The sequence below is a fragment of the Schistocerca nitens genome, chromosome 5, assembly GCF_023898315.1.
Source record: "Schistocerca nitens isolate TAMUIC-IGC-003100 chromosome 5, iqSchNite1.1, whole genome shotgun sequence".
NCBI lineage: Eukaryota > Metazoa > Arthropoda > Insecta > Orthoptera > Acrididae > Schistocerca > Schistocerca nitens.
In genome coordinates, this window is record NC_064618.1 from 246,047,873 (window position 1) to 246,063,850 (window position 15,978).

At 40.6% G+C, this 15,978-nt stretch overlaps 1 protein-coding gene and 1 non-coding gene across 2 annotated transcripts in view; one reads left to right on the top strand and one right to left on the bottom strand.

Moving 5' to 3' along the window:
- The window catches only part of LOC126260125 (uncharacterized), a 55,817-nt gene that overhangs the window by 34,406 nt on the left and 5,433 nt on the right, over positions 1-15,978 (top strand). The gene's annotated exons all lie outside the window — the stretch shown is intronic.
- Positions 2,458-2,561, bottom strand: LOC126261382 (U6 spliceosomal RNA). The gene has a single exon (XR_007546692.1). It is a non-coding gene; the product is annotated as a U6 spliceosomal RNA (small nuclear RNA).

Sequence of the window (15,978 nt, forward strand, 5' to 3'; positions counted from 1 at the left end):
AGACGGGAGGTAGAAATTAAAAACCATGACTGCAGCATCCAAGTGAACTCTGATAGCAACCAATTATGATGTGTAATGAAGCAGGATCCATGTACTAACATTGTTTGTATGGACAAATGTGCAAACAACACCATAAGGCCTCAGAGGCCTGACCTGGTTCCGAGAAAGTGTGGAACCCAGAAAGGGTCCGTGAGCTAGCATCAGTAAAATGAGATTCCTGGAAAATTACACAAGCTGCAGAGTGAAAGGAATAAGTACAGAACAGGTTTCCAAACAGGTCGAAGCAGTCATGCTGCCAGGTCACCATTCATCCATCATTCACAAGGACAAGGCAACGTCCATAAACAAGAGGCCAGGTTCAGGTTGCAAGGGGAATTAGTACCTTCGAGGGGACCAGAGGGGCTTTTTCCCAGCACTTATGTTTCTTCTTTTCCCCTTTGTAGGTTGAGCGAGTGGGGGGGAGGGGGGACAGGGCTCGAGGAGAGAATTGGCTTCAGCAGTATCTGGCATGTGGCAGCAAGCCTCTGGTCTGGGAGACGCCTGGGGGAAGTGGTCCCCCACATCACTGACAGTTGCCAAAGAAAGTGGACACTTCCCTGGCTGAGTAGAGGGGCAGCACCCAGAGGGGAGGGCATGGGTACCTCAAGAGGGAGGAGAGAGGAAAGGACGTAATGGAGGCAAAGCTAGATGTGGATACAGGGTGAAGACAGTCATATTTCTGTTGAGTCTCAGTGCAGGATTAAGTCAATTGACGTATATTCCTATATCTTCTTTTCCTTCTTATACACTGGGCAATCTGGCAAGTGTAGAGAGTGATGGTCATGACAGTGAACATGCACGGGTGGCAGAACACCGGGGCTCCTCTCATGGAGTGGCATCTACATTCAGCACACAGCGGGTCCACTGTACAGTGGGAAATGTGCCCAAAATGCAAACACCAGAAACACTTCATGGATGGCAGGAAGTATGGCTTCACGTTACACCAATAAACCATAACCTTTACCTTCTCCACAATGGTATCACCCTCAAACACCAGAATAAAGCCACTAGTATTGATCCGATTGTTCTTAAGGCATTTTGGAACAAAATAAACACCCCCGCTATGCCAGATTATCCTGGAGATCATTAGTTTAAAGAATGAGGTTCCTATGAAAAATGACACCCTGAGCCATATTCAAAGACTGGTGAGTAGTAGTGGGCACAGGGATGTCACCAAGATGGTCACAGGCATAAAGAACTGCAGAAGTTTTGATCAACAGTGAATCCAACAGCATCTCACTCAGATAATCCACTTCAACAAACTTGTCTTTGATAGTTTCTATGAAAAATAACTTTATTGGTAGTGAAAGTGTCCCCGTCAATCCTGGTGCAAACCAGGTAGCAGGGAAAAGGTTTCACCCTAAGCTGGCGAGCCTTCCACAGGAGTAATCAGGTTGGTTGGTTGGTTGGTTTAAAGGAGAGGGGAAGGGACCAAACTGCGAGGTCATCGGTCACTTGTTCCAGGTAAAATAATTACACAAGCGAAAGAAGAAAAAAAGGGAGATGTGCAGCACGATAACAGGAAAATGGAAGAGCAACAGGACAACCAACACTACTATGTACTAAACAGGAAAAGAAAACCACACAGAGAAGAAAGAAACAGGTAGAAGGGATAAAAAAAAAAGAGCAGATGACCGTGGCTTGCCGACCACAAGAATAAAACTGAAAAGCCATCCACTCTGCAATACATTAAAACATCTTGCCTAAAAGCATTAGAGTGGAGGACATGCGCGAAAACTTATATAGAATGATAAAACCCGCTGTCATGTATAAAACGTGAAACTAAATTAGCCAATGAGGTGTTGTCAGCTAAAATTAATGGCAATGAGTCCGGTAACAGAAGAGACTGTTGCAGAGCAGCCAGAGGTGGACAGCTCACCAAGATATGGGCCACTGTCAGCCAAGCACCGCACCAACACCGAGGTGGGTCATTACGGCGCGGGAGGTAGCCATGTATCACCCAAGCGTGACCAATGTGGAGCTGACAGAGGACCACTGAGTCCCTGCGAGAGGCCCGCATGGAGGTCTTCCACACATTTGTAGTCTCCTTAATGGCACACAGTTTGTTGTGCGTACTGAGGTTATGCCATTCCGCCTCCCAAAGACACAAAACCTTGCGGTATAGTAATGAATGCAGGTTAGTTGCAGTGAAGTCTATCTCCATAAGCAGTTTCCACGTGGCTTGTTTGGCCAGCCTGTCAGCAAGTTCGTTGCCTGGGATTCTGATCTGCATGACCTGGGGTCCAGACAAACACCACTGAACGACTGGACTGTTCCAGGGCAGATGAACTTCTGGATGGTTACTACCAAAGGATGATGAGGGTAGCACTGGTCGATAGCTTGTAGACTGCTCAAGGAGTCTGTACACGGAAGAAATTACTCCCCAGGGCATGAACGGATGTCTCAGGAGCACGAGATAAAAATGTGTAACGCTTCACGATTTTGCATGTCATCCTTGCGCAGGGGCCATGCTAATCTCTGTATCGTTCCAGTTTTAGTATATGTACCGCCGAAGCGAGTATGGAGTAATCAGGGAAGGGAAGGCCACAGGGTCGTAAGAAGCAGCATTGAAAGATCCTTTGCCAACTAAAGATACGGCCGTAAAGTAACAGCCAGTTTGTAGAAGCTTAATGAATTTCACACTAGCCACTGAAAAGGCCACATGGCATAGTGGCTGTTGCTGGGCGTTCTGATGCTCCAGAATGACGAGCAACCACTCCTAGGCATACACAGCGAGGAAGCAGTTCAGGTATCAGAAGGTCGATTCCTGTGTTGTCGGGGGGACATCATGGCTATATAGTGTGAAAAGAACAACGGGATTGAGTAAAAGGTGTCAGAGGTGGTAAGGCCACACACCGAAGACATTAAGTACGGTGTTCCCCAGTTGACTCACTACGGATACAAAATTTAGAAAAGGATGTAAAACCCATAAGAGGGAGCAAAAATGCTGAAAAAGAGGAATGAAACTATATGAGATAGCAGAAACCAGGAGGATGACTGACATATGCAAGGGCACTGAGATGGTAAAGGAGGGGGCATAGGGGAAGCAGCAAGGACCTGATGCGAGAGCAATAGTTTGGGGCTCTGAGTATACCACACTTGAACTCTTGAAAGAGCAATGGTTCTCATGAGGTATGACCACAATTGACACGAGTATGCTATCGTAGACAAACATAAAATCTGGATTTTTAGACTACCACTTATGCAGGTTGAGAAACTGTAAGAGTGGACTAATAAATTTGTACACAACTGTGGGAAATTTCTTTGTACCAAGAATATTTCTTGTGACAGTTTTGTGCACACTTTTTACCCAATAATCATAATAATAATAATAATAATAATAATAATAATAATTTTTACTTGCAGCACTGTAAGTGATGTTTACTATTGCTCTGAAACAACATTTGTGTATTTACACCAGTGATAATTTAAAAATTATGCTGTGATCCAGATGCATACTGAATTGAGAGGTAGTTCATGGAGACAACTACAACCAAAACAATGACTAGATAAATGGATTTAAACATAGCTGTATGAAAACAAAGTTTAAGACATCCACACACACGACAACAGTTTCTTCTGTATATATGGTCACAATTTCATGAAAGCATGATATGTTGGATTGTGTCATTATCTACTGCCATACTCCATAAGCTGAGCTGTGTGTGTGTGTGTGTGTGTGTGTGTGTGTGTGTGTGTGTGTGTGTGAGAGAGAGAGAGAGAGAGAGAGAGAGAGAGAGAGAGAGAACACGTCTCAAAAGGTAGTTTATGCAGTGGAACACTCAGGTGGAGAGGGGTCACAATTGTTACTGTTGTCTGATCCACAAACGATGGTGGTTAGCACATATCAAGGCACAGACAACACGGATTGTATTGTTGACCATTCCAAGCAACAGCTGTGGTGTGTGCATGGGCATGCTTTCCACTTGAAGAAAGTGTATATCCTGCAAATTATGTCTCTCACTTGCTTAAGAAAAATTTGACAACCACATTCAACAACGACAACTCACAAAAAATGGAATCGAAATTCGCTAAACAACTCACTATGATCACATTCAATGCTCACATTAGCTACGGCACTTACGCAAAGTGCTCGGAACATGCTGAATGCTCACTGGTTGGTGGAGAATGCATGACAAATGGTCAAGAACAAGCTTAAACTTGACCGCCATTGTCCGTGACTCCAACTATAGTGAGAATTAATTTAGTTTATGAATATGAAAAATGAGCTGCAAACAACTGGCCTGGATTTTTATGATTTAAAATAGCTGGAAAATTATTACTGAAAGACTCAAAATAACAATAAGATATAAAAATTAGATAAAACTTACAGAAGAGTGAGAAGAAAGAACTAGAGTAATATAAACTTTGTAGGAGGAGGGGGGGGGGGGGGGGGAGGAATTGAAATTTCAGGAGGCATAATTAATTTAAAATCACTATTTTTCTTGAGGGGTCTCATTGTTTGGAGATCATTGTATGACCATCATGGAGCTATTACAGTGTGTGACAGCATGCAGACGTTTTCAAAAATGTAGGAACATCCATTGTTGGGATGACGTGTTTGTAGTTAGAAAATCAACATTTGCTGGAGCAATTGGAGTGTGCAATTTCATGTTTTCCTTTAGTTGCAAAAACAAAGCTAAAAAAATCAATACAAGAATATTGATATTTCACCAGTGGATTGTTTGCTACAATATTGATATTTTTGTTTCAGTGTTAATACCTGGTACAAGTCAAGGGTAGTAAGTTACAACAATTTGATCCATCAATTTATTTTTGACATTAACAAATACACTCTTGTGCAACCCCTGTTGCATTTTTCCTAGAGGAACATTCATTCCTCCTCCTCGCCAACATGAAGAGTTAATTGTGGTGTCATAAATGAAAGTTGAACACAACATCTACAAAATGAAGTGGAGTCTTAAAGAGAGATCACCCTCTAAAAATTAAATCTAGTACAGATGAAAAAGAAAGCAAAATTAAATTTACATTTCTTGTTAATGCTTAGGGGTAAGGAAAATTTACATGTCAACAAATTCCAGGCATTAAAAATAGGATATAAAAGAAATGAAGCTGCTGATTGAGTGACAAAACTACACATTTATGCAGTCCCATTGCAAATGGTAGCCTTGGTGAGAATTCTGTCTCGTGAAGTGTTGCCTTCGTAGGTATGGCTCCCATATGCCTGGGTTTCCCCAGATTTGTCCTAGTTTTAAGGGTGTTTGTGGGCATCCTGGTGGGGTTTTTATGCAACTTACTAGCATAAATGTGTTTCGTGTATGGAGAAATTCAGGTGATTGGAAAATTGATTTTAATAAATCATAGTAAAAACTCTTATAAGTACTGGCATATATGTAGTTTCCTTTTATTAATGGAAGGGACTGTCAAATGAAAACAAGACAGGTGGAAAAAGAGTCAGATTGAAAAAGTAAACTTTATTATTTTGAAAGTAGTTGCCATAACATAATACATTTATCCCACAGAGACAAGACAGTCAATGCCTTCATGGAAAAATGACTGTTGCTTATGGAACCTCACCCATGTGTTGCCAAGGTTGCTCTAACTCTGCTGCAGAAGTTTCACTAGGGATCCCTTACACATTCATGGCCATTGATTTGCTTCAAACAACGAAGTTCCCATCTAGGTACAATCATGGTTCCATATGCAACTTCAAACATTTTTCCATGAAGACATTGGTGGTCTCGTCTCAGAATGGAATAAATTTATTAATTATGGTGATTATTTTTAAAATAAACAATTTACTTTCTTCCATCTGTCCTGTTTCCATTAGTCTGCCCCTTACACTTAAAGAACAGGGGCAAGCATGTTGCAATGCCTCTCCCATGTACATATTTTACTTCTTTATTGTGAACAATAAGAAGCTGCCAAATGGCTATGATCTCATGCACCATACTGCTTCCTCACCCATCAGTTACGCTCAGGCAAGCCAATTGTGCAATTGTTTCATTCCATCCATTCGCGCTGCAAAAGTTATATAGTGATACAACAGTACACCAACTTGCATATGTTTGTATCATTTATATTTGTTTCGATCTTTTAACTTATGGTTGTTTTTCTTTCAGTCCACTTATTGACAGCTTATATGTGCCTGGGAAAATAATCTGATTTGACCTAAATGTTCGGTGCCCAGAATCTGCAGTTTATGTGATGGCAGGCCTATTCCTAGAGAATGAAAATGTCACCCTTTCAGTTCCCGCATTATTAAGTGTGCACATTTTCTTGAAATTGAAGTGGCTTTTGCCACTCGGCATTTACTTCAATACTGTACACCTGTGTGATTTTTTAACCTTCCAGACACTGACTTATAACCGTAATTGATTAGTTACTGATTGATGACCAATTGCTTGGATGCTGTAGGTTGCAAAGATGACGACTTAGGAAAGGATGGGCTCAACCCATTAGCAGCCATGAGGGCCACTTGTGTTTCAAGGATTCATTCCGATCATATGTCCCCAAGATTCCAGATCTGCCAGTTTTGCCAAATACAACAGGAAAGATAGCTGTTGGTTCCCAGTGTCTTGGATCACTGGAAGAATGATGGGATGCTGTTCCATGCGAAACTAACCAAGCCATATTAAGTGCGATGCATCTAACACTTGCCAGATAGCTGTGTTCTGTAGCATTTGCAGCTTCTGTATCTTGCCTGAAGCAACGTAGTCCCATTTTTGACATCCACATTCCAAAATGAGGCGATACCACTTGAGATAGCTACACAACATAACAGTAGAAACACTTGTTAAGTGCATTCAATGAGACTTCCTTTGCAGAGTTGAATGAATTGACCTGCTTGTTTTTTCCAAACTTAACTTTAAATCCAATTGTGTTCACTACAAGAGCAGAAAGCAAGATATGGTAACATAAAAACAGGTTTTGCTGGAGAAAATGGCGGGTACACTGACCAGAACTGTTTCGCCTCTTACGTTCCATTCATTCATACATGGTATTCAGGAAGAGCTGATGTAAGCCTTCCTAGAAGCTCTTTTTCCTGTTATATAGGTTTGTTCATTTTACCAGATACATGTGTGAGGTAACATGGTGCTTAACATATGTTCTTGGAATTTTAATAGTGAGCTTCAAATTAATTTTCTTCTGCCACTTTAATTAGCATGAAATCTGTTGCTCTTGGGATATTTTCTAATGTATGGGTCCCAGACCAACAAGCAATACTTAATTACTGGTCTTAATGAGTTCTGTAAATTTGTTTTTCCAAGGCCAAATTACCTTTGCCTAAGATACTTCCTGCAAATGTAAACTGGCATCTGCTTTTTCAATAAACAGTTCTATCTAGTTGAGTTTAGTTAATTTTCTATTTCTCAATGTCATTTCAGGGTTCTTACGATAATGGAAAGAAAAATCCATATTTCCATCTTCCATAGCCAGTTTCTGATAACTCACTATTTCATTCAGTCAGCTTCCATTTCAGTGCTAGCACAATTGGTGAGCATCTGTGTAGATGGTTTGCTAGTTTTAAGAAAGACAACTTCTTACGATTATTTTGTCAGATCAATGGTGGAAATTAACTTCAAATTCACTGAACGAATTGCTCATTAACTCCCTTACTCATTTTGGCTTTGTTCAACTTTTAGTTGTCAAGAAGGCTTGGACTACCCTTGTGATGACGAAAATTTCTTTCCATTCATTGCAACTAAACACGGCTATTGAGCCAATACATCTTGTCCTTCAAAACATTATTCAACACACATCTAAAGCTGTGTTGTACAACACTTTTGTATTTTTTCTATTAATACTCTGTATCTTTGTACACATGTGAATGTTACAGAAATCCTGAGAATCTGCATTTTCTTTACTGTCACACTTGCTAAACAAAAATATTTCCCTGTTTGCTAACATCCCTTGTAACACTAATACATTCATGTTATTGCAGCAATATGTACATCCATCTGCTGCTCTTAACTGAATTGTTCTGCAAGTTAATAGGAGAGGTGAAACAACTCCAGTTCTATAGCTTGCTAACAAGTGTCTCCCAATTACAACAGCATGAGGAACCTTACAATGTTCTCTGAATTGTTTTGCCACTGTAGCTACTGATGTCTATTGTCTGTAACAGTACCTGATTACCCTGTTTTACATCCAGTCTTTCACACTTACCTTCAGTGATTATTTTGCACTCAAGTCTAACCGTTGGGTGCATAACAGAGGTCTGTTGGACTCAATAGCCTTCCATTTTATCATTACATTGTCTTAAAAGTTATTTTAGTAGTTTACATTCTGTTTAATTCTCCAAAATAAAATTGACTTTCTTTAGGAAAAAAATTGATTAAGGTGAAAATTTATTATTTTTCTTTGTTAATCTTTTAATCATACACATTTGATACATGGCAGAAGTCTTTAAGGCCCCTTAGCAAACAACCCACATTCCAAACATTTTAGTTCTCTTTAGTCAGAATGGCATTTCATGCTGTCATTTTGTTTGTTTTGGGGCACAGAAACAACTGAAGTCGTAAGTGCCCATGTCATAACCTTAAGTCAAGACGTAAAAGAACTTAAAATACACATTAAGTCCAATTGACGGAAGGAAAGGGAGCAAAGACAAACCACTTCCTCTACATTAGAACATCAGTGGTTAAGGAAAATATTCAGTCAGCAAATGGCAAACTGTCAAAAGGTTGACCACAATAAAGAAAGTCGTGGCAGGGGGGATCACAACTTAAATGGTGACAGCTGAAACGACAATGCCCAGTACATAACCTAGCTAAAATTACCTTGTGGTGAGAGAGCCAAGAGGAGGTTGGCCAAACTGCTGGAAGACGTTTAATTCCCTGGAGCTTGGTCCCATGAAGAGAAGACCAGTGATGATGCCAGAATGACGCCACCACCTGCCACAGATGGCAACATGGAGATCATCCGAAGGGATGGAAAAGCTAGCGGACTGCGGTAGGACTGCAATCTTGGCAGCAGCGTCCAGCAGCCTCATTTCTCATCAGACCAACCCACATGAATATCACAACGGTTCTCTCAACAGACAGCAAGGTGCACTAAATAATGGACTGTGTACAACATCCAGAGGCTCTGAAGGGCACAGAGAATCAGAGCATACGACAATTAAAAATCCTTTGTCACCCGATGTAATGGGTGATCTTGTACAGGGCGAAGAGCTCTGTTGTAAATATTGAGCAGTGTTCTAGAAGGTGATACCGAAAATGGTCGGTGCCAATGATGAAGGCACATCTGACACCACAGTCAGAGGCATTAGTGTACACAAAGGTGCTATTGCTACATCGTGTGCAAAGGTCAAGAAACTTCTACAATAGACCGGATCAAGAGTAGCTGCCCCAGGAAGTGAATGAAGTTCAAGGTGAACAGGGGAGACCACACAAAGCCAAGGTGGTGAAGGGTTGAATGTGGCAGGTAGTGTGAAGTAAAGCGGGTATGGCCACTGATGAATCATACGTTCCATCACCTTGCAAATGCAGCTGGTGGAGAAATGGGGACAGTAGCTGGGAAAAAGGTGTTTCTTCTCACCAGGCTTAGGTATGGGTATGATAGTGGCTTCACAAATAGAATCGGGGAAACTTGCCATCTGCCCAAATGCTATTGCACCTATGAAGGAGAAAGTGCTTCTTCGCAAGAGGAGTGTGCTGCAACATCTGAGTGTTAACATCGTCCGGCTCTGGGGCAGAAGATCGGGATGAAGTAAGAGCATACAGTGTATACGTGAACAAGGAAAACAAATTCCCAGATTTCCCGGTTAAAAACACACTTTCTCCTGGATGACAGTATATTTTCCCTTATCAATCCTTTGAATGGTTAGGGTTTTATACACAGGTGTACAATTTCCCGGCACTTTAGAAAACGAAACTCAGGGAAAAAGAAACGTTATTCGAAATATCTTTGATGTGCAGCAACATGTACGCTGCATATTTTCGTATTACCAAAATATACATGGGAATTCCACCAAACACCGCATGTTACTCTCCGTATAATTGAAATCGAGATTTCGATGCGCTTTTGTAAGCAGTTTGTAGCTCATGTCACGTGATCTCGCCAGCCGATAATTAGAGCATAGGACTCGTGATGTAACATCACTTAAGTAGCAACGAACACACAAACAGGGAAAGTTAATAGTTTAAATTAATATACATAGTGTTGCTACAAGAGAAGCAAAGCTTTCACTATAATATTGGTCTCAAGCTGAGAAAGAAGCTTAGCTTTTGCATATACTGTTGATCTTTTTCTGCTTGTTACACTTAAGATATATCACACAAATGTGCCAGTAAAATTTTTCATGACAGAAATGTCTGATCTTCAGGGTTCGAAATTCTTCTAAATGGCTCGTCATCAAAGAGTTGATTTTTAAATGAGAGTAAAACGCTCTGATTTAATAAATTCATGCTACATTCTTGCACATAGTTCAACTTACATAAAAGGATATTTACTTTGAAAGTAACACTTTTCAAACCACTATTCACAATATTTTCCCACTACATGTTAGAAATAGGTTCATTTCAGCAGTTGACAGAGCGCAGATAACACTGCACTTTGGTAGCTATCACGACGTAGGCAGCCCGTATGTACGTACATGTATAACATTGAATGATCATACAGTATGTCACAAAAGAAACAAGACATTAGAGGATACTGCAAGAGCATCGGAATTTCGTGAACTAGATAATTAAATGTGCACATTTAAAGTGCATACTTTAAGGGCACATTCGTATGTCCATATTCCCAATGAAGTAGACCTGGAACTGATATTTAGCTTTTCAGTGTGGTTTTCGGAATGTAAATTTTCTTGGAGTACCAGTACTGTATTATATCATGTTTGGTTCTTTATTATGGCATAATGCCATAGGTGCTAGAAAATTAAACTGTGCACTGTGGAATTAAACATTTCGTTTCAAATACATTGACTGCCTCTACGGAAAAGATTAACAAAAGTTAAATTTCTTTAGCAAACAGTCAGTAACTTCATTGTTCCGCAAGGCATTAATGCTGAACTGTCAGAAAGGTGGAAATAAAAAAATCTGAAACTAATGACGTATTTCAGGCTTCTGTAATTATGTGAATGTGTTTTAATTCACTCGATAGCTGCCGGCCGCAGATATCCATTTTGTTTTCATTTGACGTGAGAGTAAATGAAGAGGAAACCGCAAAATCACTAAATGTAAACACGGGTCACGTGGAGACTACCCACTATAACTTAAGACTGCTCTGCGCATCAGCCTCGGATCTACCTCTTCATAAAGCATTTTTCTACCGCACGTCCAACTATATTCAGGAGAGTGGAAATTGAAATGTCCTATGGTGCTTCTCCTGCTCCCAGTCGGCCAGTTTGACAGCCTGCCCCTCTTAAAAAATCTCGCAATTAACAGTGGACGGGATTATTTGTAATCAAGAGAACAAGAACTCTTCAGAAAATCTGAACTCTTTATTGTCTATTAGTTAAGAACTTGCTGTTTTGTGACTTAAAATTAAATATAGGATATATAAAACCAATACTGACAAGAGATAAACAAGAAATAACACATTTCTTCAAACCTTAGTTTCTAGCACTTTTTTCCTCTCAAATCTTGCTACAGCCTTACATGGCGTGCTTTCCTTTCTGCGAAAGAATCTATTACCTCATCAAAGTTCGTCAAACGTTTTGCTACATGAAAAATCGAAATGTCGTTATCTAATACTGAAAAAGCTGTTTATACAAATAATACCCCAAGACTGGTGTGGTTTCTCGATCTGATAACGACCATTTTATCACTGTCTATTGGATAAAACAAAATAGGCCTTTCTAATACAGCAGCAATTTTATAACACACCAAATAAACGAGACTGTTTTGGCACAAATGGCCATTTTTATAACACGGCAGAATATAATCCAATAAATACAAATATCAAATGCCTATTAGGCCTACTACAAGCAAAAAGCTTTATGTTAGGAAATAGTTTCACATTTCATTCATACGCACCAGCTTCTCAAGCATGAGATCGAAAAGTAACATTACGAAATTTGTATATAAATTTGGAATCATCTTATTCTTCCATAATTTGTGTGATGTCCCCATTTCTTCTCCTTCCCCTCGTTCTAACAATCAATCTTCAGTAAAGCTACCAGAATCACAGGTTTAGTTATCCCGCGATTATTTTCCGGTTAGGCGTTATTACATGTTCGAGCAGCGTTACTTCCAGAATAGAACTTATGCAGCTGCTAGCCGGGGACTGTACTACTGGTCCTTACTAGTGTAGCGATCTGGCCAAAAATTCTGTCAAAATTTCATTTCCTTGGATACACCGAGAAGATAATACGTAATCTTTCTCATCTGTTATTCCTGTCAGTAGTTTATTTCCATTCTGGTAGTCTGAATCTATAGATTTCGCTAGTAATTATAACAATGCTGAGCATTCGCAAACCCAATCAACCACATAATCTGACAGCGATTGGCATTTATCCATTCGGCTTTACTCCCTCAAGCTCGTATAGCCCCGTCCCCTTTGGTCTGTGGAAAGTTTATTTCTAGATGCGTCATAGATTCTCCTGACAGAGACATCACGTACACTATGCATGCATTCATTCAAAAGTCAACTTATTCATTCAGAAATCAGCTTAAAATGTGTTCAAAAACAAATATGGGAGGCATTTCAAAATCATATGAATAATCGATACATTATATCGCTGGATGCTAGACACCTGGATGCTGACAGCTGGATGCTATGCGCTTTGTGAAACAAGTTTTTTCCTCACGAATATGAATTTGGCACCCCCTTTCCCTGGTAGCATCTAACTGTGACCGCTTGCACAGCCAACAGCCACATTCCTGTAGCCAGAAGCGGGAGAATCTACTACTAAAACATGACTCAACTGCGCATGAGCCCGCTCATAACTGCTAAAACAAATCGAATGTGAACAGTTGCGACTTCACCCTCATTGAAGGCAATTTGTTGTTATGAAGCACTGCATAGTCTTCCTAAAGCCTTTGACACATTTTCAGTTGACAGATGCTTACATGAGCACTGTATGTCGTCGTCATATATGGCGCATTTCCTTTGCAATTTAAGTTATTTTCATTTTTTTCTCTCGTTTATGTTTTACTGTTTAAGTATTATTCTGCAGTTTCAGGCTACAGTAATATCCTTTGTTAGAGTATCGGTTCTTACCAGTCAAAATTACAAAAATTTAAGTGAAAACTTAAACAATGAAAAATTCCCGGAATTCTGAAAGTATCCCGAGTTTTTCCCGGTTTTTTCCCAGATGAAAAAATTCCCAGGTTTTTCCCGCATCTCCCAGGTCGTATACACCCTGATAATCTAGCTCTCTCATAGTAAAGGTGGCATTGTAGCATTACGACTAAGAGTAGAAGGATATCATCTAAGCCACCCCCCACTTGTTTCTGGAGCAAGTTGGTTGAGTGGGTGGAGCTCGAAATCACCACAAAATAGCAGTCCAAGTTGTTGGATATGGCAATAGGGTCCACAATGATATCTGTTACGGTCAGGTCGGGAATCAAGGATTTGACCTTGGACCTAGAGGCAACAGAGGTTGGCCCACACGACAGAAGAGGGACAAACTGTTAGAAGAATTAGTAAAGGAAATTCAGCTATCATTTTTGCTGTCACAAAGAATGGAATGACATTGCACACGCAATTGTTTATAATGAATACAGTTCACCCACCATAGGATGTCTGTTAAAAACATGAAGAGCATGTCTCCGTGTGTGAATCTCATCGCAACACACCTCAGTCCACCAGGCGGCAACCTGGACACAGCATGGTAAAGTTAAAGTGTAAGGTTTAAGGTAAGGAATGTTCTGCAGCTGTAATGATAATGCTGTAAGGGTAATGTTCATTAGCTATCTAGTTGGTCACCACAGCTGGGAAATGGTATTCATCAAAGGACACCAGGAAAGAGTAAAGCCTCCAGTCAGCCTTAGGAATGTTGTAATGTAATGTTAGCCATTTAAGTTATTGGCTGTTTAGCATGACAGCATGACTCCCGTATGAGTTGGAAGGCCATCCTCGGGCAGAGGGGGGGGGGGGGGGGGGTTGCATTTCAAAGTGAAATGTGAGAAAATGCGAGAGGTCAAAGCAGTTGTAAGGATGCAATTTTGTTTCTTGAGGGCAGAAAACAGTGCTGCAATTCCAAGAGCATCCTTTATTCATCCTTGTTGGTTCTAATGCTGCGAACATTCCATTGGGGAAGAGTCATAATGGAGAATGGGGAGGAAGGAAACAAATGAAGATAAGTCACCTCGGCACTGCTGAGTGCTAGCCTTCAAAGACTCATTGCTACAAGGCACAGGGGCTGAAAGATCCTGTTGCACGAGATCTACAGATCTCACTGGGTTGGCCAACGGATTCCAGGGCAGAAAAATTGTAGGAGGCGGTGCACACCAGTGAAATTGAGGTCAGCTGGGTGAAGGTATCACATGGCGACGCAGATAAGGAGGATCTCCGTGTCAGGGAAGAAGACCATTTGCCTTTGATTTCTTAGAGCCTTTGCAGTTAGCAGATGAAGTCTCAGATGTTTGTTGGCTGGAGAGACTTTTAGCCTTTGCAGGAGTATTCGTTTTATCCTTTCCCGACTGTGTAGCAGAAAATTTGGGCACTGGAGGTGAAGATTTGGTGGCTCATTCCACAGCTGGAGGAGGAGGAAGGTTTGCTACTGTGATAGTGGACAATTTCACAGGTGCAATGCTGAATTGAAGGTCACAAGTCTCTGAGAATGTACGTCATGAAACAAGGCCTAGAAAGAACAGTACTACACTGGATGGTAAAATGCAGGGCTTTCAACTAGCAAACAAGTTGCATGTGACAGGATAAGATACTTTCTCCTTCTGCTGGGTGGTCTGCTCATCAAGATACACTGTACACTCATGAGAAGAGGTGGCACGGTCACCATTACAACTGATACAGTGAGGAGGAGGAGGAGGAGGAGGAGGAGGCGGGCAATCACCCTCATAAGCATCCCTAGCACAAGTAAGACATTTGGCTGTGTTTTTACAGTACATTTGAGTGTGGTTGTAAAGTGATACTAGTAGTAATTCATTCTGTTTGTAATGTACAGTTGGACTGATGATTTCCTAGCCTGCTTTGATCTTCGATAGAAGCACTATATGATCAGACATGAGAAAAAGAATGGTCTCCAGAAGCAAAGTCCCATTACATAAACGATAACAGGATATCACGTGTCTTGCAATTGCATCAACACCTTTCTGAATAATAAATGGATTAACCATAGTGAAGAACTGATCTCCTTCGGTACATGATACCACAAGGGACCAAGATGCAGCTGGGAGAGTCGTTGAATCATTAGCCTTGTTCTGTTTACATTTAGTAGACAGACTGAGACAGTGAGTGGCTCATTACGAAAAGATCCCATGATTGCCAGTGTCTCCTCGGCGTGTTGGCATGCTGCTTCCAAATATTTTAAAATTTGTGATTTAAAAAACTCAGTAAACTTGAATTTTGATGCTAGGTTAAAAATGCAGAAATCCCCATGATTTTATGAAATCTGAATTTCCCTAATTTTTCCAAGTAAAATGTTATGCCTGAGAATTCTAGGTCTTCCAGAAGAATCACCCACACTGATACACCCTACAAGTTTAGTTTCACGCACAAAATGCTACTCCTTCACTTTACAGCACAGACTCCATATTATCTGCTTAATCAAATCAGGACAACTGATAGGAATTCGGAATGAACATTTCTGGAGTGGCTTGAAGCTCTTTTGTCTGAAGACGACAGTGATTCAGACACATTGTACCCAGGATAATGAAACTGTGCCTTCTAACAGTCTAAGTGAAGAGAAACTACAGAAGTGCTGATTTCTTTGTCGTGTTGGAACTCTGTGGAATGAAACACCACCACCATGCAACATAACTCAAGTACACCATATCATGAAAATTCCCTCAGAACTAGTAACAGGTGATGTAGCTGTCACTCTGAGCACGCATTGGACTATTATCT